This window comes from Agelaius tricolor, unplaced genomic scaffold, assembly GCF_023055355.1.
Source record: "Agelaius tricolor isolate 1412-34295 unplaced genomic scaffold, bAgeTri1.0.p SCAF_5, whole genome shotgun sequence".
Lineage (NCBI taxonomy): Eukaryota > Metazoa > Chordata > Aves > Passeriformes > Icteridae > Agelaius > Agelaius tricolor.
In genome coordinates, this window is record NW_027269265.1 from 29,026,352 (window position 1) to 29,050,607 (window position 24,256).

The 24,256-nt window shown below is 36.1% G+C and overlaps 1 long non-coding RNA gene across 1 annotated transcript; it reads left to right on the forward strand.

Moving 5' to 3' along the window:
* Nucleotides 1-217: 217 nt before the first annotated feature.
* Nucleotides 218-20,372, forward strand: LOC139590001 (uncharacterized). Its single transcript, XR_011679194.1, has 2 exons — nt 218-16,910; nt 18,375-20,372. It is a non-coding gene; the product is annotated as an uncharacterized lncRNA (long non-coding RNA).
* Nucleotides 20,373-24,256: the final 3,884 nt, after the last annotated feature.

Genomic DNA, 24,256 nt, shown 5'->3' on the forward strand with positions numbered 1-24,256 from the left:
TTTGCAGTGCTGATGACTTACTACAGATCAAACTTTTTTTTTTAATATTCAGAATTCTGGATAGTAAAAAAAAATCCTAATGTACTTTATTTTCCTGTTCTTGCTGGTGAACACAAGGATGTGTTTAATACACTGTGGAAAGAGAATAGGATCAGCAGCTGGTTTACCTGGGAAAAAAGCTTAGTGTGCAGGTAAATCATTGAAGCATATTCTACCTTCAAATGATAACAAGAAACTGATAATGTTCATTACTGATATACCCAGTGCCTTATCAGCACATCTTGTAGTTTACTCTCTCATGCAGTTTACAAATCTTTAATAATCTGACAAGGACTGATTTCAGATGAAGTTACCAGAGTCTTGTAAATGGTCTTAGTTGGATGTGAGGGGAAGGAAAGGGAAATTAAGACTCTGAAGGGCAGCTTCTCAAGTGGCAGCTTGCAATGACATTTTGACAGACTTTCTGGTGTGGTGGAAGAATTATATGCAATAATACATGAATCATTCACTTTCCTCCAAGGATTACATATTTTTTAAAGTGTCATAAATACAAAGATGTGGGAAGCCTTACTCGGCAGAAAAGTATAAAATTCTATTTTATGTCCCTTGCAGCTCATTTGCATAATGCAATCCAGAGGGTTATGTTTGTCAGAGGTGGGAAGACAGTTTAAACAAACATTCAATGTATGTATACCATCTGCAGCAAAAGGTCATGGTCTTAGCAGGCAGTTAAAAAAAGTAAACAAAGGCCAGCATGTCTGCATTTTCCCTGCATCATATTGACAGCAAACTATAGCTCCCTAACAGAATATCTGTCAAGCTGGAAACATTATACTGAGTATTTTGTTCTGGCTGATATAGACTGTTCAAGTAAGTCATTATACTGGGAGGCAGCTACTGCCATTTCAAAAAGTATCTTGGGACTACAGCAATTTCATATCACTGTAATTCAACAGCAACTGACTACTAACTAGCTAAGTGCCACAGACTCCATCCAGTATGACTGTTTCCATGGTAATTGGATACTTGGGCACTTTATCCAAACCTGCTTGCCAGACATTGTTAAGGACTATGAAGGAAATCCTCAGACTTTTCCTTTCTAAAGACAGACTGGTAGGCACACTGAATAACTAATCTTCACTATTTCCAGTTTTATATTATATATCTCTGACTATTCATATCCCAAAAGTGCATTGATAACTTGTATTCTGAATCCCTTTATTGCTTTCATCCAGGGTCTACTGAAAGATTCTAAGCTAAACCCCTCACCTCCTTGCACTGACCTATACCAGTAAAAACACCTGTTTTATACCAGTAAAAACACCTGTTTGACTCAAAACAAGGAGGGTCTCATACAGGGAGTTATCCCACCTCTGATAGTGACCAATGCATCTATTGAGTAATTCAATGAAGAATTTTAAATCCAGTATATTCGCACAAAATGCTTATTTAAAATCTATGTTTTGTTTTGTCAACTCACCCTGATTTCTGGGTGTAAAACAACTTTCATCTGTGAGAACAGTTACAAAATAAACCACAGGCTTATTGAGGATGAAACAGGGAAGAAGGGAAGGAAGAAATGAACTGTCCACTCTGATAAACTGATAACAAGTGTTAGGGCAATTATTTTCTGTGCCTGTTCTTACCCAGTCTTTCTTCTAAATAGTCTGTGTATGTGCCAGTAAGCAAAAATAAGCTCCTGTTTTTAATCTCATATTCCATCTGCTTTTGGAATTACTGCTAAGGGCAGGTGGCAAATGAGTTCTTTCTAATTTTCCAATCTTCTCCATGGGATGAATTCTGCCTCCATGTTCAGGCTGAATAGTTCTTTACCAGCCCTTGGGATAGAGTAAGGAGCAGCTCAAGCTGGGTACGTGTGACAGAACTTGCATCTGTATGAAATGAGGGCACATACAGTTTAATGTAACGTGTGGGATGTGCTTAATACATTATGAGACAATGATTCCTGAGTTGGAAGGTTTCAGGACTATAAACCAGGGCATGACATAAAGGCATTTGCTTTATGGCTAGTTTTTTTAGTGACATGTTTACATACAGTTGTTTCTTCGCCTGTTAATACAATTGTGTTTTGCTGAATATAATTCTTCAAGAAAGAATGATTTCTTTTATCACAGTGTCAGGTTCTAACCAAGGAAAGAAGTGAGCATTAACCATATAAAAAAGTGATAAATCAAGTCCTATATCCATCAATTTAATTTGTGAATGCCAAGATTTTTTCTGTCATTTCAAAGAAAATCAAAATCAGGTGTGTATCTGATTAATTCTTACATCTTCAGATACACATTAATACATATACATTGGTATAACATTAGTCTGTATTTATACACATATATTCATGCATTTAACCATGATGCAAGAGCATCTCCTCTGACAAAGAGGAGTCAAGGGATTTTCTAGAGACTTATTTGACATAATAATAATTCATTGATCTCTCTGCCTTATTGGGGGCTGATAATAGAATACCCCAAGGAGAAGAATCCCTGCCAGAATCCTGGATCAAAGGGTTTACCTCTTTGCTCACATAGGTGCTGAATCCATGGCTTATTTCCAAGTAAAAGTGCCTGCAGCAACATTTGCTAATTACAGGTTGTGTTCTACTGTTTCCAAACAGGGTGAAAGTGACAGAAGTTTAACTGTAAATAATTACACACTTGAGTAAGTATGTGATTAGTCCTATTTGTTGTGGTTGGGACTAGAGTGACAGGACAAGAATGAAGTGATTGCATTATTTACAGCTTAATTGTAGACAAGTAATTACTTACGTAAGCTGGTGCTGTGGGGTCAGGGAATACATGCCTGAGAACATCTAGGGGTTGAATGGAACCTTCAGAAAGTCGGTTTCCAAATGATGTAGCAGAAGTGCAAATTCTATGCATTTATCTAATTATGGAGGGAGGTCCTTGACTTAAATGCTTCGGAATGTTAAATATCTTGTTCTCTTGAAGCCAAGGATTAGGTGTAATATTTAAACCAGCTCTTCCAGCCTAATAAATCACAAATGCCACCTAGTGGCTTTTGCTATCTAGTGAATCATTGCATACCAAAAAAAAAAACCAAAAAAAACCCCAAACCCCTAAACCCCATGTTATTTCCATGAATGTGCATATGGTTGATGAGATTATCTGTGAACACATTTTTCCATCTAGTTCCCAGCCATGTTCTATTTGCATTGGATGAGTTTGTGAAAATCTTACTCATATTGGCAAGTAGCAGTGAATAATCCCATTAAAATGTAGTTAAACTCCCTGCTTTGGAACTGTATTTTAACTATGTGCTCTCCTTGCCAAGTAAAATAGGGTTCTGATTTACAAAATACATTAAATCAGTAATAAGGTTAGCTAAGTTAGTTAAATTAACAAAACATGTCAGTAAACTACCCTAATTCTAAGTCTAGTCCATCCAACTAAATAAATACTTCAGTTTTTATTTGTGTGCTCCTTTTCCAAAATGACAAACTATTTCAGAATCAAGGTCAAGAAAGAAAGAAAGAAAAAAAAGAAAAAAGAAAATGACCAAGCTGATTATTTTGAAGGAGAATAATTGCAGTATAATGAACCGCTTACTTGAGCCATCTACATATTGTTAGATTTATTTAAAAATCATGAAAGGAACCTTACAGAATCAGAAAAAAAATTATTAGTAATAATTATGGTACCCTTCAAGCTACTAGGTTTCTATGTTTCCACATCTTTGCAAACAACTGCATATGTTGAGCTTATGATGGATATTCATATGTGAAAAAATATTTAGCAAGTGTTAACTTTTTTTTCTGAGACAGCAAGAACTTGAAAATCTCAGAAGCACTAGAAGTTGAGTCTTGTGATGAGTGCAAAAAAATATTTTTAAAAAGTCTGTCATTTATAGCCCAATTCAGCAAAAAACCTTAAATTGAAACATCAAAGTTTTGAAATTTGTCATGGTTATTTTGGCACAGCAAGTAGAAAAAAAAATGTTAGTGACTTTCAGAAACTTTTGAATAGTCAATCTGCTTTGAAAAAATGTGATTAAAGTGCAATTGTTAAAAATTGTCAAGGCCTGAGTAGGAGTGTTGAATCAGCCAGGCTTTTTTTTCCTCTGCTTGGAGATATGCACACTCCCTTGATTTCAGAACATTAAAATGATGCCAACAATAGGTTGTAATTAAGTGATCTAGGTATGCAGAGGCAGATGTGAATGTTTTATGTTGTAAAACATTCAGTGATATATATTGAGGTCATTATTTCCAGGGATGCTTAGAGTTATTCATGGACATAGGAAAGTTTAGTGGTGCCTAAATGCTTAAGGTGCTTTGCCTCCCAAAATTGAGCTGAGTCTGCTGAGAGCTACTCCTTCCGAAACATTAATTTTTGATGGATAACAAATTTGTGTACTTCAGAGTTATTACTTTTTAACATCTATTTGTACAACTTTTCTATGGAATATTCACATTTCTTTAAGGCATGACCCTAAAACTTTCATATGCCTCAATCTTCATATGCTTTTAGTGCATGTTTATCTTCAAGCAGGAGAATAAAATAATTAAGTTAATTTCATGGTATTAAGTCCAGTTGTTGCAGAGATTTTAATATAACCAAAATCATTATATTTTTCAGTAAGTAAGTAAGAAAAGTAAGCAGAGGTTCAGGAAAGTTAAGTATGTTCCTCTCCAGCGGTCATATAACAACTCAGTAAGAGAACAGAGTGTAAAATGTCACCTCTGCTCTTGATTATTTCCTTTGCAAGTGCTACAGGGTTTGTGGTTTTTAAAGAAAAACGTCTGTAGTTATTGAATGGGATAACCAATGCACATGCTAGTAAAGGTGTTTACTTTCTTAAATACTCAAAGCTCAAAGTACATTCAAAGGTCTCAGTTCTATTCCTGCTTTTATTGTGACATGGAAAAAAACCCCACCCACAAAGATTTTACAAAGCCTTTCTTAGGTCATAAATCTTTGAAAAATTAAGAGATGTAACCTTTTGGGTCTAAATAATTCCTCACTGGTATATTTGCTTTTATGTTCTTTTAATTTTGTTATTCTTGTGGAAACTCAGAACAGCCCTGTAAAGCTGACCACTGAATAGAAAGAAATTACCCATCAAAATAAATGCTAAATTTCTGCCAAGTGTTACAGCCCATCCTTTAATCATGTCCGTTGACATTCTCTGAATCTGAGGTAATACAATTTGTAAAGTGTAAATTGTTTTACAGATTGCCTATACATCTTTGCAGAAAGAAAACAGTAGATGACAATTTTTGGTTACACAATTTAGAAAACAAAACTGGTTTTTCTGGGTGGATGCAATTACTTGTAGTGGAATAAGGAAACATATTAAAATTCCATGGCTGGAGTGGGTTGTTAATGACACTACTAATAACAATAATTGGAATCTTTGTAATTTTTCTTGACCTACCCTTGCTTATGTATGCTTTTTCTTTCTTCCTCCTTTTGTTTTACCTCCTTTATTCAAATTTGTCACGGAAAGCAAAATGATATTAATTTTGATGATATTAATTTTGTTTCCCACATATTTCTTCATTTCTGCTTTATCATGTGGACTTTTTAAGAAATACATATCTATCTAATATATATACACTAATATTATATATATAGGACTAAGATGTGTAAGATGTTTAGTAGTATCTCACCTATTAGTGGGTTCTTATGCTGGATTTTCATGTTATCCAGTGCAACCTTAGTGAAAGTAACAATGACCTTAGTGACAGTAAACAAAATGGGTTCTGTGGTCATTAATTCACATTAACTATTCACATTAACTATTCACATTAACCACGTAGTCTAGGATCCCAATCTATAGCAGTCACCTGTCTAGAGCATGCTGTATTTTCCAACCATCCAGGAAGTCTAAATTTTTATATCATGAGAAAGACTGCATGACTGCATTTCACTTTAAAATGACACATCAAAGAATGCATCACACTTGTCCTTCAGACATTGTAACAGGTCATAGGCCTCTAAGAGAGAGAGAACCAGGCTTTGAGAGCTCTTAAGCCCTAAGCTACTTAACACTTATGCCACAGCTCCTGAATCCCTATTACTTTGTTCATATTGTGTTTCCTTAATGTCCAATGCAGTCTTCGGGGAATCTGCCTTGTTTCCATTCAAGGCAGAGAGTAAAGAGAAGACATAGGCCATGGGAGTGCTGGAAATTAAAAGAGGAAGATACTGTGGGAGTGGTGAACTGGAAGACTGACAACAGTGGCTGAATGATCTCTAAAGGTGCTGCAAGAGGACACAGGATAGGGCCAACCTCTAAACCGCATGCTAGACACAGGTTCTAGCTTTGGGTGGAACAGTTGCCTGAAACTGATAAAAGAGATTTTAAGGCAAGTGATTGAAATATTTTTTGTTGAGGGAGATGTTAAGCATGCTCCTATATGTTGTAATACATAAATAATATTACTTTAAAAAGACATCTAGGTTCTGAAAATGTTTATAATGTTCCTAAAAACATGCAGTGAAGCATAGCAGTTAATAGCTGAAAAATTTGCCAATATATAAGAATTCTTCATTAATTTATTTTTTTATAGTTTGAAAACAGAGTAAATCACTGGTTTAATCAGTTAATAATATTAAAAGAATTTAAATCCTGTGACAAATCAAAACAAAAATTGTTTAAATATATGTCCTATGAAGGACTTTGGCCTCAAATCAAAATAAATTCTTCAGTCTAATAAGAAAATTCTATAAGAAAATTATTTCTGCCTTCTAATTTCTTAATTTGGCCTGCCTTTTTATAAGTTCCTATTCCTTAATTCATATCATCATAGAATCACAGAATATCTATTGTTGGAAGGGACCATATGACTAACAGCTTCCTCCAGATGCTCCTTGAACTCTTACAGGATTTGTGCCATGACCCCTTCCTTGGGGAGTGGAGCCAGTGACTGACCATCCTCTCAGTGAAGAATGTTTTTCTAACATTTATTCTGAATTTCTATTGACACAAGTTCATTCTATTTCCTTGTGTCCTACCATTGGTCTCCAGAGAGAGGAGATCAACACCACCTCCACCTCTGGTGCTGCCCACCTTGAGGAAGTTGTAGACTGTGATGAGGTCACCCCTCAGCCTTCCCTTCTCCAAGATGAATAAAACACCTTTCACCTCAGCCACCCCTTGAAATTCTTGCCTTTGAGACCTTTCACCATCTTGGCTGCCCTCTTCTGGACACACTCAAATAATTTGATTTTCTTCTTATATTGAGGCACCCAAAACTGCCCACGGTAATTGAGGTGCTGCCACATCAGTGCGGAGCAGAGGAGAACAATCTCCTCCCTTCCCTGGCTGGTGATGCACCCCAGGACATGGCTGTCTGTCCTGACCACCAGGGCACTGCTGACTGATATTAAATTTATCACCAACCCAGACCCATTGATCAGTTTCTGCAGGGCTGCTCTCCAGCCTTTTATTCCCCATATCTATAGCCTGGATTAGCCTGTCATGCTATGGTGCCTGTTCGTGCTAAATTTCATATTGTTGATGATATCCAGATCTCTCTTTAAGGCCCCTCTGCTCTCAAGGGTGTCCACAGCTTCTCCTAATTAGTATCACTGGCAAACTCATTCAAGTTAATTCTACCAGAAAAAAAAAGTTTTCATATATGAGTAACAAAAATTTAGTGAGAAGTGAAGAAATAGTAATGAATTCTGCTTAAATACATAGAATACCTGTTATTATTAATAATGTTGATTATTGCTATGACTAGGAAATAAGAAGAAACTCCAGGTTTACCTGGCCAGACATGGAGTACTGGTACCTTGAAGAACGTGCAGCATAAACATGCAGATGAAGTGTGCGCTAGAATACAGACAATCAAGCCAACTGAACTGTGCTATCAGAAATGTCTTCCCAAGTCTTTAGTGAGGCAGGAGCCCAGGCAGGGGGCAAATAGGTTAATTTACTAGAAAGGAATGAAAGTTCTGTGTCAGCAGAAGAGAAAGAAAGGGAAGTAAACAGATAAAGTGAGAAAGAGAAACTCAAAGGATGCTCGAGGCTTTTCCTTCCAGTAGATCAGACATTTCTCTTTGATGGATATTACGCAGATCATAATTAATTCATGACACAATTGAGGCTGTCTTTCTGGCTTAATTTTAGAATTTAGAGCTATCACTGCTTAAAAAACACAGAAAAAAACTACTTAATTGCTCCTGCAATCAATTAGTCCACTTATCATTCAGCCAATGATGACAGTTTGCACTTCCTATCAAAAGAGAATAAAACACCCTCAAACAGTCAGAAAGTGATTAGCCATTACTTTTAGGTGGTTTCCTATACCACCATGTATTTTGGCATTCTTGTGAGAAATGCACTTTAAACCCTCCACTCACAAGTACCTCTTTTACCACACGAGAATATGCATATTTTTACATTGAAAACTTATATTTGCTTCTTCTTAATTTGTGGCACAATCCATTGCTTTTGCAATAATATGTCCTCTATATTCTGTGGATCTATTTGAACTGAAGTCTTGGTATAATTTCTTTCTCTTTCTTTTTTTTTTCTGTTGACACAAATATATATATATATATATAATTCTCTTTAATATTCAACTATGTACTATGGTACTATATAATTTCAATTCAAATATGAAATTCAAAGCTTTTCCTACCAGTCTAAAGTCATGGTACCTCTCCACAAGTGGAATTGTGAGAGAATAATACATATAGGCCAGGCACAGACTGAAATAAGTTGGAAGAGAAGCGACAGTTGTCAATATACTCATCAATACTATCAGATGAGAAGGAATCAAAATGCAGTCACAAAGAAGGATTTATTGTAAGGTAGACAAATTCCTATTTCTTTTGCATGCCTTAATGAAAACAGAACTGTAGGGGTCATACCAGGGACTTCATACTAAAAATAAACCACTTTAATTATGGAATATTCACAAGTATCTTAACATAAGCTTCACCCATCTGCAATCAGATTTAACCTCTTCTAAAAGGAGTTATCAAAGCATATAGCTAATATACATTTTATATATATTATAATCTATTTTATGTATTATTTTTTAGTATGTCCATTAATTGGATAGAGGGATATTTCTCTTAAGAGCTCATTACAGATACCAAAGAATGGCATCTAATTTTCTTTGTGGGTTTTCTCAGAAAAGTATCTTATAATGTAAGAGGCATCAGACTGGAAATTAGTTTTTTGCTGGTTGCCTAACGCCTTTCCCAGCGTGCCATCCTTCTCATGCTTGTGGCAGTGGTTATATTTCACTCCTTGTAGCTTTTCTGTGCTAACAGTGAATAATTGAAAATGCTTTTTCCCTGGTCATTCCCCTAAATGTGCTCACAGCCTTTGCTTATCTAGCATGTATAGGCAAGCTGACACTTTTCCCAGCATAAAGAACATAGAAATGCTGGCAGCTACAAAGCTCTGGCACAAACATCCAAGCTGATTCTCACAAATGGACACACAAGTGCTTAGGTTTCTGTTAGGGATTCTAAATCCCAGAAAGTATGCCAAACAGCTGCTCTGCTATTGTCCCAACTTTGCCTTCACTGGGCAATAAAATGAGTATTATTTGCCTTCTGTAATCACTATTTATTTCTGCTTTTCGGTTGATGCAAACATTGAAAATAGCTGGTCAGAAAAGACTTCATGATGCAGCTGCCAAATGAGCACATGAGTACATCTGTGGCACCTTGCAGATTAAGGCACCAGGCAAAATAAAGACACATGGTGCACAGGAACAGGACCTGGACTGAACGTGGCAGTTAATTGAATAAAGATTGCAAATCTGGCCTTGGGATGGCATTCAAAATGTATGAAAATATCCAATCAAATTCAGTGAAATCTCCACAGCTGATGATGACTCAACGCGTTCTAAGCATTGGCATTGGAAAAAAAAGACCAAACTAGCAAAACTTGTAGAAGTTATTATCCTCTCTGCCTTTTCCTGCTGGCTCTGGGAAGCACATTGCAAGTTATGCTTACTTCACATGTTTACCATTTTCAGATCTCTCTCCTCTATGTCAGGAAAGGGCTTGCTGAGCCTGAGTGAAGAGTAAGAAAATTCTAACTAGGTTATTTACTGGACTGTTATGATAGGTACCTTTTTTTTTGTCAGCATAAACTTGCACAAATATACTCTGGCCCTCATAACTATATTTTCTCTACTAAACTTTTCTCCATCTAAAACTCTTAAATACTCTTCTGGTAATTTTTCAGATTTTGCCATTTAGAGGTAATTAAATTAATCTCCTTTTTCAGAGATGTGTCTTGACATGATTTTACACAACATAATCATGTTTTTTATTTTAATATTCCTTCTTTCTACTCTAGCTATTGTTTTCTATATTTGTGTGATTTGTGGTGTTTTGCTTTCTTTTTGATTGAACACATATTTCAGATTGTTCTGTTTATTGTTCTATCGGGATGTTGGCAAAATATTTTTATACAACAGTTAGAAAATTCTATAAAATACAGAACAAGTCAAGAACCACATGGTAAAATGTTAATCCAAGATTTTTAAAAGCCAGATTCCATTAACTCTTAGTTATAAATATTTTGTATGACCTTATCTTACCCTGAGATTAGCTCAGTTGGTTAGAGCGTAGAGGTAATAATACCAAAGTTCTGAGTTAGATTCCTTTAAGAGTTGGACTTGATGATCCTTGTGGGTCACTTCCAACCCAGAATATTCTGTGATTCTGTAATCTGCAGCAATAAAAAGGAAAAAAAAAAAAGAGCAAACACATAGGTTTTCTATATTATATAGGTGCCCCCATTACTAAACTAAGGTGATCCTGACATCTTCATGGTGGTATCTGAGTCTGCTGGTGGTGAAGCTTACCTGGGTAAGCCAGGTTACCCCAGGGTTCATTCACACCTTTAGACTGCATGAGAGACTTGCCCAAGGAGGATCATCAGAAGTGATGTTCTTGGAGCTGCTACACCAGGATAACCTGATCCTGGTTCTAAAAGAGCACTCACAGATAGGGGAAAAATATGTGGCAGAGGGGAAGCCAATGTGTAATTCTCACTGCAGCCTGTCAGTTTTACTTTTAATGATGCTGGAAATCTGCTTTTAAATTCCTGATCAGTTTTAAATAATCACCTGGACAATTTTCCTTCATCTCCCCTTTCTATCTTATTTTCACTGTATCCAAATGTCATACAAAACTGGAAGTTTTCTGTCCTACTGCATAATTGCTTACTCAGTTCTGCAAGAACTGCAAAAATTCTACTTTCCTAGAAACAGAGGCTTTGGGGGATTTTTCATAATTAAGGACATTTAATCTATGAGTTTTTTTCATGACCCTTAAATAAAGTAAGTATAATACAGGTAATAGGGGGCAGAGGTGGTTTTTTTTTCCCAAAGGAAATTAATTATTCCAACTCTTATTTTCATCCTGAATTAGAATGACATGGCAAAGCAGCAATTATTCCTGCACTGGAAGCTTAAAAAGCTTGTCTTTAAGCAACATTCTAATTTTAGTTTTTGTAATCATTCCTGCTAACATATTGCAATTAAATAACTGTGGGCCAACTGTCTGGGGTACCCTGGGCACAAGGATGCTGTGTGCACATACTCTGAGGTGCACAGGACTAACCACTGTTTGTCTGGGATATCCAGCTCTCCAGCAGCTCAGTCTTAGTTACAGTCACCATTCCATCAGGGATCTGCTTGGGGGTGGTGGGATAGGAAGGAGGATTTATGGATGTGACTACTGCTGTTACAGTGTTTTCTTTTAATTCATCCAGCTACTGTTGGATGCTTGCTTTTTTTCTCAGTTTGATACAAACCTGAATACCACGGGGATTTATTATAATTCCATATGCACTGTGAAGTCCAAATGTAGGGTAAGCTAAATCATAGTACAATCTGCCCTGGGAGCTTTAGTCATGCATTCAGAAGGGAAACTGAATTATTTTACAGGAGATATAATTAAATCAGTGATTCCTCTCTGTAGAAAAAGCTCTATGAGCCATCCTAACAAATGCTGTTACATGCTTCCTTAGGGACTAACACCGGGGCAAACAAATATTGAAACAGTTTTTGATTTTATTTTGCAAATGAAAATGTCAAAAATCAGATCTACTTGCCCCAAGAAGAAATATATCTAAAATTACCTAAAACAAATTTGAATGCCATGGTAAAATTTGAATTTTAACAGATACATTTTTTCATTAAAAATTTTTGAGCAGAAATTGTCCAAAAGTTCCAGAGGCTTGTTCTGGCATTTCAAATCACTGTAATGCTTTTAGTGAACTACTCTGGTAGTAGCAAGTCAAAAGGAGTATATTAACAGATAAACTATTCATAGGTTACATTCTGTTCTTTATTAAATTAATGAAGTGTTATTAAAGTTCTTCTCCAGTTTTTACAATTAACACTGTTCCTCAAATTGGTTCAGCTTAGAGAAAGTAAAGACATTTCTCATATTGCATCTCCTTGGTGATATAAACTGGCAGAAGAGGTAACAGCATGACTTAAACATGTTGCTGTTAAATACCCAAATCTTTGGCTATAAATTAGTCAGAGTTGATACAAACACCATGAAATAACCTGTCTTTAGAATTCCATTATATTATGTTGTGGTAAGATACTTGCATGTGGATACTGTGAGTAAGGAACTGTTCCTTACACTATGTCATGATATTCCTATTATTTCTCTGAAATTATACCCATACTGTCTCTATTGCCATTGCCACTCTGCAACATACTTTCACAATGCAAAAGTAGCAATTGCTGAAAAGTAAGGTAATTGTGCTTGAAATTCAAGAAGAGGGATTGCATTATGAGAATTGATGGAAAAGGACTACAAATAAAAATGATGGTAAAGTGCAGTAACAATTAATGGACACAGTAAAAGTGGAATCTATTCATACAAAACAACATACAAATCTGTCCCAGCAGTGTCTCCAAGCATTCAGAGACAGGCAACACAAGTTGAAAGAAGGGAATCGAGTTAGAAAGCAAAGGGGCAAAGAAGAGGGAGATATCACTGTTGAAGTAGGTAAAACCTGTGTTAGAAGAAAGTTAGCAGTAGGTTTTGAAGGAAGCAGGTTTTGAATTGAGGAAAAATTAGTTAATGAAAAGGAGAGGGCTGCAAAGGACAGAATAATTGAATTTCTTACAGTTCAAGAATATTTAATGTTCCAAACTTTATTGCTTTCCTCATTTTTTAGATCCTATACCTATTTTCAATTCCTTTCACATTGCTGCTTATATTCTGAATAACAAGGCATTTTTATCCTTTAAAAAAGAAAGTAGCAGACTCTGCTGTTTTTTGCACAATACATAAGATATAATTGTGTCAGGATCATGATGAGGGGATGACATGATTTATGTAAAAATTATGTGGGGGTTTTTTACCCCAAGAAAGCACTTGAGAAAAACATATAGATAAGGACCCAGAGTTAGTTAGATAATGAACTAATTTCTATGAGTCTTTGGCAGTTTGAGGTACACACAGAAATTACTACACTACAGAAATTATTTTTCATGCAGAATTCTTTAAAACTCCTGTACATTGTACCATCTGCCCTAGAGTTCTATTTCTAGATCATTTTTGATCTTTACAAAACATCCAGTAGTATCACTGTCTTTCTGCAAATATTTTAACTCATTCTTTTTCAACAGACAGAGCTGGTCACAAGCATATGTACCCTCACAAATAGCTATTGCCTTTTAGTAGTCTCCACACCATATATTAAATGATGCTGTAAAGAAATGGCTCTTAAAACACATGCACAGAGATAAGCATAGATATCTCTGCCCTTAGCTTTCCTTAACAAGTAATTAGTACCAAGGTCAACCAAGTTAAACTGCAGGACATGATGGTTCTTTGTTTTCTAACTTATAAACTGATGGCCTTCAAGATTTTTATAAGTTTCTCAGCAAAATAAGTAAGGGAGAGGCATTTCATTTGTCCCTGCATTGCTCAGTGATTACTCTGGGATGGAATGTCTCTGATCCTTAGCCAGATGGGAACTGCATATGATTACTCAGTGTTTCTTGCTGAGCACACCAAGGGCATTGGACAAAATCATCAGGCACCAGCCCAGGAAAAATGACAGGTACATTTCATATAATTCTTAACTGAACTGGAGAAATCGGAAGTACAGACTGTTGTAGATAATGTATCATAAGGATTCAAAAGCCATGAGATGTTCCAGTAGAAGCAGGCTTACATAAAGTCCTGGGTATTTTACAGAAACAAACTTGTCCTTGATAAACCTCCTCTACCAAATGTCTACTATTAGCCATTTCAGAGTCAGGAGAGAGGGCTATCAGCATTTTTTACATCATCATGGTCATTCCTAGAATATGTTCCATGCTCACAAACTGGTGTGCAGAATAAAGTCTTTCACTTTCTACATGTGTGATTTCTTAATGACCATGCCAAACTTAATGGATTTTGGTGCAGCTTATAAATCATTTGAGTAACCCTCTCATTCTCAGGTTGCATTATCACTTCATTTACTCCTAATATTAAAACCTGCATTCTACTAAAGTTTCAGGCACAGTTGTTTTTCATATGGAGTATTTTGCCTTTTTTTCTTTTAAGAAGCCAGCTGTCTATCAGTTTCATATAACCCTTTTAAGTACAAGAAGAAAATGGTAAGACTTTGAAGACTTCAAAGAACTGCTTGTTGCTGTCCTATAAAACCTGATCATGTTAGTATACTGACATAGCACTTTTTTACCACACATAATTTTGCACTTAGTACTTGTATCATTAAATGTTAACATTCATTCAAATACATAATTTAATACAAGTTTTTTCATATGTATATTTGTATTTGACTCAGAGAAATTTTAGACTTCAGAAACAGAGTGAACAGAACCATTTGGTGGTTCAGATCCAGGGAAACTTGATACAATTGTTTGTGCAGGACTTTGCACTTTCCCCTTGTTGAATTCCAAAGGCTCCTCTCAGCGCATTTTTCCAGCCTGAAAGTCCTACTGGATGGCAGCATGACCCTCTAAGGTCTCAACCACTCCTCCCACTTTTGTGTCATTGGCAAACTTGCTGAGGGCACATGCTGCCCATTGTTCAGATTGTTAATGAAAATACTAACCAGAATTTGACACAGAATTGACCCCTGAGGTAAACTCCAAGTTATTGGCCTCCAATAAGATTTCAGGACACTTAGCACTACCCTCTGAGCCTGGCCATTCAGCCAGTTTTCAATCCAGCTCACTGTGTCCATCCAGGCTAGACTTCATTAGCTTCTTCATGAGGATCTTAGAAGAAGCAGTCTTGAAAACCTTATTGAAGTCCAATGGGTTATGATACACCCGGGTCAGGTGGGAGTGCCTGGGTACCTCCCCTGAAGGGGAACTTTCATTTCTCTGGTGGAGGGACTCATATCTGAGTCTGGAGGCACTTCAGGGGCCTTTGAGAGTTTATGACACCATCTGAGACATGACAGTTTTCTCTTCTTGTGTCAGCACAGCAGGGCCAGGAATGACCCATCAGACCCTCCCTGAGGGATGGGAGGATGGGAGTTTTATAACCCAGTGGTTTATGTAAGGAGGAGAGTTTAGCCTCACAAGAGGCACCACCCTATCCCCATTGGATTTGTCTCTTATCTCACTCCTAGCACATCATTCACCCTGTGTCATACCAGATCACAGGTTAGCCATTACACACCCAAAAGTTCCCCTCCTACACCTCCAAACCTGTCTTCCACAAAGCATCCTGGGACCTCCACAGGTGGGGAGTGTTTTGAGTCATTAACCCATAACAGTCCAAAACACCCTGTGTCTTCCCCTTGACAAATAACAGATTGGTTAAAGACCCCTATGAGGACAAGGGCCTGAAAATGTGAGAATGCTCCTATCTCCTATATGTAGGGTGTATATACCTACTTCATCCTTCTGGTCAGGCAGCCTGCATCAGACAGCCATTACTCCGATGTTTATCCATCAGTTTTTAGCTGGCTCATCACCATCCCCAAGCAGAGCTGCAAATATTCTGTCCCATGTAAAGAGCTGCTCCACCCTGTCTTCCTAGCTTGTTCTTCCTAAGGAACCTGTGTCTCTCCATTGCAACCAGTCAAGGGGTCCATGGCACCATGTCTTTGTGATCCCAACAGGATCATAGCCCTGGAGCAGTACACAGATCTCTGATTTATGTTCACACCTCATGTTGTGAACATAAGTGTATGTGCCCATCTGGATGTTACAAGGCAACATCCATTTTACCAAATCCCTACTTATAAAGGTCCAGCTTCACAGTAAATAGATAAAACTAATGCTTGATTTTAACTGGTGTTGCTGAAACACCATTTTTTAGAACTAATAGAGGTTTGTCTTTTCATTTTGTTTCATTGATGATCCAGTGCAGGAAGCTCAGTTTGAAAGTTGCAGTGTGAGCTTGAAGGTTAAGCTGTGGATGATGAGAGCCTGAGGCAAGAGGCTGTGACCTGCCAACCCTTTGCACAACTAAGAGCACAGGGACCTGTGGCCCTGCTGGGGGACCAGACATGGCAGGACCCTTTGCCCCCCAGACTGTCACTCAGACTGTGATGGTATAAAAAGGCCAAGAGTTCCTTTGTTCTGGGTCCCTCCTTGGAAGTACCAGCTCAAGCTTAGTTTTGTTTCTGGTTATTGTGCCGTGATTAAATGATTTGAAGGACCTGGATGTCTGAGACTGCAATGGGAAACCTGGTGTGACTGTGTGAGAGCAGGAGGTGAAGCTGAGAAGGAGCCTTGGTCCCAGCTCAGGTCATGTGAGAGTTACTGTTCCAGAGGACCCCTGGATGGTTGGACCGGAATTTCTTTACAAGATTTATCTTCACCCATAAATAATTTCTCTTCTAAGCTGTTGTTAACCTGTTTTTGCATTCCTTTCCCATGAAAAGGTGCTTAAGTTTAAGTAGAGTGCAGCAAAGAAGAACCCATTCTAGTGCCAAGACAACTTAAAAAGGTAAGCTATGACCAAGGACTCTGAGGTTTTAAAACTGTTTGCTACCATCTTAAAAAAATTCTCCAATTTTCCCTGTAAAAAGAAAAGGGATTGTCTCCACCTTTTATCGCTGAAAACTATCAGATATACATCAATAGAAAAAAGCAGAATTTTCTCAGGTCTCAGGTATTTTAATAGGATAAAGCAGAGGATGATATTTACACCAAATGTTTTTTAGTAATTTTTCAATTTAATAATTTTCAGTTGAAAGCATCTATTCTGCTCATACACTAATCTGAATGTTCAGGTATCAAGTGATACAAGTAAGAACAAAGTTATATTTACTGTTATTCTCATTCCTGTGAGGTCCTTTTAAAAGACTGAACCTTCTGGGAAGGATGTTGAGACATTTCCTTTCTTCACAACTGAACAATTTCCTTGAGAATTTTCTCCCCAAAAATCTCAGCATCAGGTTGCCTCACAGCCTTTGTTGATCTGAATATCATGAAGTATGGCATGGAAATCTCCACTATTATTAGGTGAGAAGGCTGCACCTCTTTCCCTGACTTTAGGGGTTGTGGTATCTAATTGCTCATTAATCAATAATTAGGCATACTGTTATATATGACTTTATGAAGGCATGAAAGCGGTTTTGGCAAAGCAGTACAATTTGTTCCATACATGGCAGTCTGCCTTAGCAACAAAGTCTGGAATTGCATTTCTTCTCATTTTGAAGTCACATTGGGAGATTTTTAAGGTGTTAGAACTGCATTTTCAAACCTCTTTGTGCTCTCATTTAAGATTTTTTTGGGATTATCTCTTCTTGTGAAATCCTGACTGCTGACAACAGGTACATTCAAATGGAAAAGAAATTTCATCTGTTTCAGGAATAAATCCCATAGGCATTCAAAAGAAAACTTTCTCTGAACCTATCAATCAGCAAGTCATGTTGGAAAGAATTCAGACATCACTAAATAAACATGATGACTTGCTCTGTGCTCAAAATATTGATGCTGAATACTCAATATATAATGACAGAAGAGAAAAATATTTGTTTGGTCTGATTTATACACATGTAACCAGAATCTCTTTCAGAAAGCAAAATGAGCTACATATTGTTTTATAGTGACACTTAGATGTAACACATGTATATGTCTTTTGGAAACATCTTGAAAAGCAGAGGAATTGTGGGAAAGTGAGAAACAAGCCTTGTATTGCTTCCTTCCAATGCTAGGCTCAGAAGATATTGTAGCAAAGAACTGTAGACAGCCAGTGCACCTTCATTTAAAGCAGTTAGTACAATCTTTGCCCCCTGCCTCAGCTTTGTTAGGTTTCATGGTGAAGGATGGGGTGGTTCTTCATCAAGTTGAAAGAAAGAATAGGATCACCAAGAGTTCATAGAAACTTAATTTCAGAAAATCAACTAAAAAATCTTTCTTGCATAATATGGTTTTTACTGATGTTTCTGTTTCCTTCATATTCTAGGAGAGCATTTTTTTTTCTCACTGGGTTGCAGACTGTTCTGAAAAGAAGACAGAAGGCCAAAAGACCACCAGAATATTTATCCTTTTGAAGAAAACCAATTGTTCTGGAGTATCAAAAATGTGCATAAGACAATGTGGATCACCCGTTTCTATCTCAGAAAAAAAGTGCATGTGTGCATGAGTGCAGTGATATTACATCTAAAAGAAACATAGAGAAAAAAACTGAGAAAAAACTGAGAAAAAATTAATTTGTGGATTAAACATAATAGTTTCATTTTCGTTAGGTTTATGTCTTAGAGAGAATAAAAAATTGAAAGATAAAAAATATCCTAAATAATAAGTAACTTAAAACTTTTTGTTTATATCAATATTTTGCCACTAAAATAACAATCAAAATATGTAGATTGTGGTCATTTGACAGCTCTAATGACCATGTCCAGTGGAGTACAGCCATGCTAACCCAGTGTACCATGTATCCAGGGAGAACAGGATACCTGAAAAAACCACATTCTTGAATTTGAGTGGAGGCATCTAAGCTCCAGTGGTGGAGAACTAGATTGACTATGAGTCTATCGTATTGTCAAAACATAATTTTAAGCCATAATGGCCCACATCTAATGCCAAAAATTGGTTCTGTACAGAACTTTATATGTTATAGATAAAATCAACTCTTTCTTTTACTTTGCTTGTTTTTGTTTCCTTCAACCACTGCAAGAAATGGAGTCATACTTACAAACAAATTAGCTCATGTGGGAGAGGTATGGGAAACACAAAGAAAAGCTCTCTGAATTAAATTGCTCAGAAAAAATTGAGCATTTCCATCATTGGGGTTTTTATTTTTTTGGGTGTCTTTAGGAAAGAGTTTATTAAAGTTATTCCCTTACAGGTTTTTAACTAAGCAGTATTGAATACCATTCAAATGATACCTCACCTGTTTAGAGAGGAATGAGGTAAAGGAAGCTCTTGCTTATCCATCCTGGCTGTGAAATGTGAGCATTTGGCTGAAACTCGGTGACACTAGAACCTAATTCAGACCTTTGAGTAGTCCTCCCTTCCTTTGTATGCAGAAGAATATTTTATTTGTCTATATCAAGTGACAGACATTGCATACAGCAGAGTGACTGATGTATGGATGATACTCCCAATGTCCTACTAAATGATGAAACTACACATAAGAGATCTGTAGACTTTGGCTACACAGCTGGCCAAGCAGTAGTAGAAAACTTCCAATTGAGGAAGCAAGAGAAATGACAGAACCAGAGATAAGCCTGGTTTTTAACCAGAGGTAAGCTGCAGAGCCTTGGGATATAATATCCTACAAGGTACCTAAGTTGTCAAAGTCATAATTGAATCTTCTATTATCCTGACATCAAGGGTGTCGGGATAATATTTTTTCAATTTTTAAAATTTTTTAACTGAGAGAATATTTATAAAGTCATGTTAGAACACATATCTGGTACAAGGACCTTCAGTTTCTTTGTTCCTTTTTCTTATATGTAGGGTTACATGTGCCTACAATTCTGGGTAGGTGATAGCTTGATAGCTGTTCCAAGCATTCTTGGACAGAATATTAGTGAAATAATATAAGTGCACAGAAAAGCCACTCACAATTCAACTTTTACTGAATGTTTTGAGGAAGGGTTTTCTAAAAATTTTGTTATTGTTGTTGTTTGGTTCTTTTGATGCTTTATTTTTGTATGTAATACTATGAAAATGGTGAGGGTCTTTGCTGTTGAAACTACCTTGGTTGTTTACAAATACAACCTAGAACACTTATCAAATGTCTATATTTTCCATACCAAAGCCTAAACTAAGTACTAAATGTATTTATATTGCTTGAAATGCATAGAAATATTTAAAAATTATATAATATTGAATGTAATATTTTATTAGAATACATCTAATATTAATGAGGTTTCTTTTGAATATACCATATGTTCATACCCATCAATATCAATGTTCTCAAAATTTTATTGTAATAAAAAAGTATTCAAATTTAGCCCTTTGTGCCATGATTTTATGTCTTATTTTATAAGAATATTAAAAAAATAAGCTTCTTTCCATATGTTATCTATAGAATCATCAGACAGTGTTTGCTATAAAATGGATTCCTCTTGAGACAACATAATGCAGAAAGCCTGTGTGTCATTGGTGAAGTGGATTTAGCCCCCTAAAATTTCCATAAAGGGAGACACAAGAGTTCAGGAATGATCTCATAGGAGCTACTCAGACTGAATCTGAATATTTTTAAACCCTAAAGCAAAGCTATCACATACTTTGAGGGAAAACTTAATTTCTTTAGATTTTAATTATTTTAACGAGTGCACTGAACAGATAGAAAGATACAAATTTCAAAGGCAAGAGAGAAAGTTGGCAAAAAGGAAAATCCCCTCACTTTCAAATACAAATATACCAGCTTTTGGCAATATGTTTCTGCCACGTTGAAATTTTTTTAATTACATATGGATATATGGAGATCAGGGAGTTCACACAACAAAGGTGAGCCTTTAGGTTGCTTAAGAATCATAGAATAGAATTGTTTTGTGTTGGCTTTATTACTTAGGGTGGGGAATAGCTTCCTCTAGAGCTTCACATCCTGGCCTCTGCTTATTTTGTGCTTGTTACATTTACATACATCTCTTCCAAAAATAGATTGTTTTGACCAGTGCTCACCTGAACAAGGTGTAGGTTCCTTGCTCATGGCACGCTGCATTTAGTTAAAAGCCTAAACTTATTTTTGTAGAAAAGATTAAAAATACATACAGTGCTGTATATTTGTATTAAATTCAGAATAATGTAAACCTCATGTTCATTGGATGCTAACATTAATTCTCTTTAATTAGAATACTTTAAATGGACATGGTTTTATTCTTGATATCAAAATGCAGGTAAATAACAATCAAAACTATTGATATCACTGACCATTGGCACCAATCACTACTCTCTAGTGAAACAGTAATATATAGGTGTCAGCTGCTACACAAAATCAAAAATTTAAAAACCCCCAAACCTCAAATCTTTGAATATTTTTTCTTTTAAAATTTTAAAATTTCATTTTGAAAGAAAATGGAGGTAGCTCATAGAGTTTTCACTCCTTGGCACATCAAATAATTTTGTTTCTATCTTTTCCCTGTTACACAAAATATGATTGACTCTATGCCCAGCTTTGAGATGATGCCAGTAACATTCCACATTATAGCTTTCTCTGCTAGGCCAAGACAATGACAATGGCCATGTTGATATATGAAAATAAATCACAGTCAGTGTATGCTATTTGTGACATAAGGAAAAAGTCTTTAAATAATAATAGTGGATTTTTTTGATCTTTTCTTTAAGATTGAGTGGAAGATCCCTTAAGGTCAGTCTTCATGTTAGTGCAAAGAATTGCAGTAAATAGAACATGTAGTCTCTCCAGATATCTCCATTGATTAAACATTAAAGGTTAGACTTGCATTTTCCAGGCACCTTTACTGTGGCATCCTCTGGCTTTTATTCATCAGACCTTTGTTAACATTTTCAGGAGTTTTCCTATTTATTTTGACCGTGAGTGGATGCATTATTGAATTATTAAAATGTTGCTCTTTTTTGAAGAGCAAGTTGTTGTTCGCTTTAGGCTAACATTACCCCATGAGCAAAAGTACAAAAGTAATTATTAGGCTATTAATTTAACAAGACTTTGTTTTAAATATAATCCAATTCAATTTTGAGAATAAAGCTATAGAGCTCATACTTAATTTTACCATGGAAAAAAAAAGCCACAAACAAACCTCTTATAAATCACAGAAAATATAAATGCCAGCAGCTTTATAAGAGCCAACATTTTATTGGTGATAACATTTCTAGTTAAAAAAAGTTTACAGGTCAGTATGACTTCATAATGTAGTTTATACAGTTTTATATATCATACAAAGCCATATCTACAGGTATGATAGACTGCAGTTCAGGCACGCTGGTTATTTGCAGTAGAAATGTAGAGAAGGATCTGTGGATGAATTTATTCAGGGCTCCATGCTGTGTCTTATACATTAATCATGAAGCATCATGCTTATGCAAATGTGCAGCAGCCTAATTAGGCATACAGAGTAGAACATTTGGAATAATGTTATGAGCTATTGGGTTTCTGAAATATGTTCCTCAGCCAAACTCTCAAAAGCAAAGTAGATCTGAGATGCCTTTTTACTTTTGAAAACAGGTGTACAATTGTCTTCTTGGTGCTTATTTCATGCCTTCAACTTTAAAATAAAGCTTGATCCCAGTTGGCATGACGTTTTCCTTGTCACTGGAAAGTAGCTGTGGATATTCTGAATCACTGACAAGAAAACAAAATGTTCATTCAGAGCTCAGACATGCTGAGAATTTTGAGAATCCTATAATACTTTGAGGATTTTTGTTGTCTGTTTTGAACATTCTGTCTTCTGAAAATATTGAGGCTGAATTTGACACTGCCATTCTTCTTGCTACAATAAGTGATTAATCAAAATATTCTGATTCACATTCTGAGAGTTCAATATCTTAAATATAAATATGCAGAATATTAGACATTCTACTTCAGAATACAAAATTTTATTGCACAAATTAATTTATACTCATCCAAAAATTACTTTTAAACAAAATTACTACCATGTTTCCTACGTCCATGAATATTTGCTAGGTTTTCTTCACAGCTGTTAGAAAGTTAAGCAGCAATTTATTTAGTTTTTGGTAGCTGCTGTAGAAAAAAAGAAACTAGTATTTACAAACTAAATCACTAGTGTTATGGTAATCAACACAGCACTAAACAATCCTAAAATAATAATACCTTTCACAAGATAAGCTAATATTGTTTGTTGGGATTTTAGCATTTGATCTCTACATTCTTTATTTTTTCAGAGGTTAGTATATAGATCAAATTCCATCTATACATAATAGCAGAGACACCGTGCTGCCTGACGACAATAACTATGTGTGACAGCAAGAGCAAATGTCTGAAGACTGCCATAGAAAGAGGAAATGATGACCTTTAAACTAAGGTGCCAGTATGCTTAGAAATATCTGAAGGTGTTCCCTGCTGTGGTGTCTCATGATGCATGGAGATTCTGGTGGAAATAGGTGTTCCAACTGCAGCAGAGTGTCAAACGGAAGTTGAATTGTAAAAATTTCAGGTGGTGAGCAAAAGAATTGTCCTTTTTAAAAGATAGGAGAAAGAGAGAGAGTTATGAGAGTGTGAGATTTTGTGGTTCTTAAATTGCAGAGGACACATCATCATCTGAATTTCACATCACAGGATGACAAGGAGTCCAATAGTCTTCCTCCTGTCCAACAGAGGATTATGGGAGCCTCTTATGAGGAAAAAGTATTATGTATTTTGTTGTATTTTATGACCATATAAGTACCTTTCCTGAATAATCTTGTATTTTGGGAACATAGAAAGAAAATTATAAGAAATTAATGATTTATATTTGTTTTTATTAATGATCAGTATATGCACTTTACAGAAGGTCACAGCTTCATATGCCAGGTCAATAGAATCCAGACCCTAAATAGAATCCTAAACCCATTTAATGCTTCAAGTGCATCATAAGAAGTCTGAAATCTGTTGTTTTCTCATTTACATCTAGTTCAATCAGTCTCTCCTCCTCTGACCATTACTACAGTGCCCAAAAGGTGACACTTCACATTTTTTTTCTGTGAAGAAAAATGTTCCCTGGTTTCCTCTAGATGTGAGTGCTATCAGTGAGTGGCAGGCTGGCTCTTGGTGCAGGTCTAGATGTGATGAGAGAAGAACTTCCTGTACAGCAGAGGGAATAATTTATGATGACATCTCTTAAATTTCAGCTCAGGGCTGCCTGGAGCAGGGTGAAATTTGAAGAGCATGTAATGAGACAAAAATGTGAGTTCCAGAAA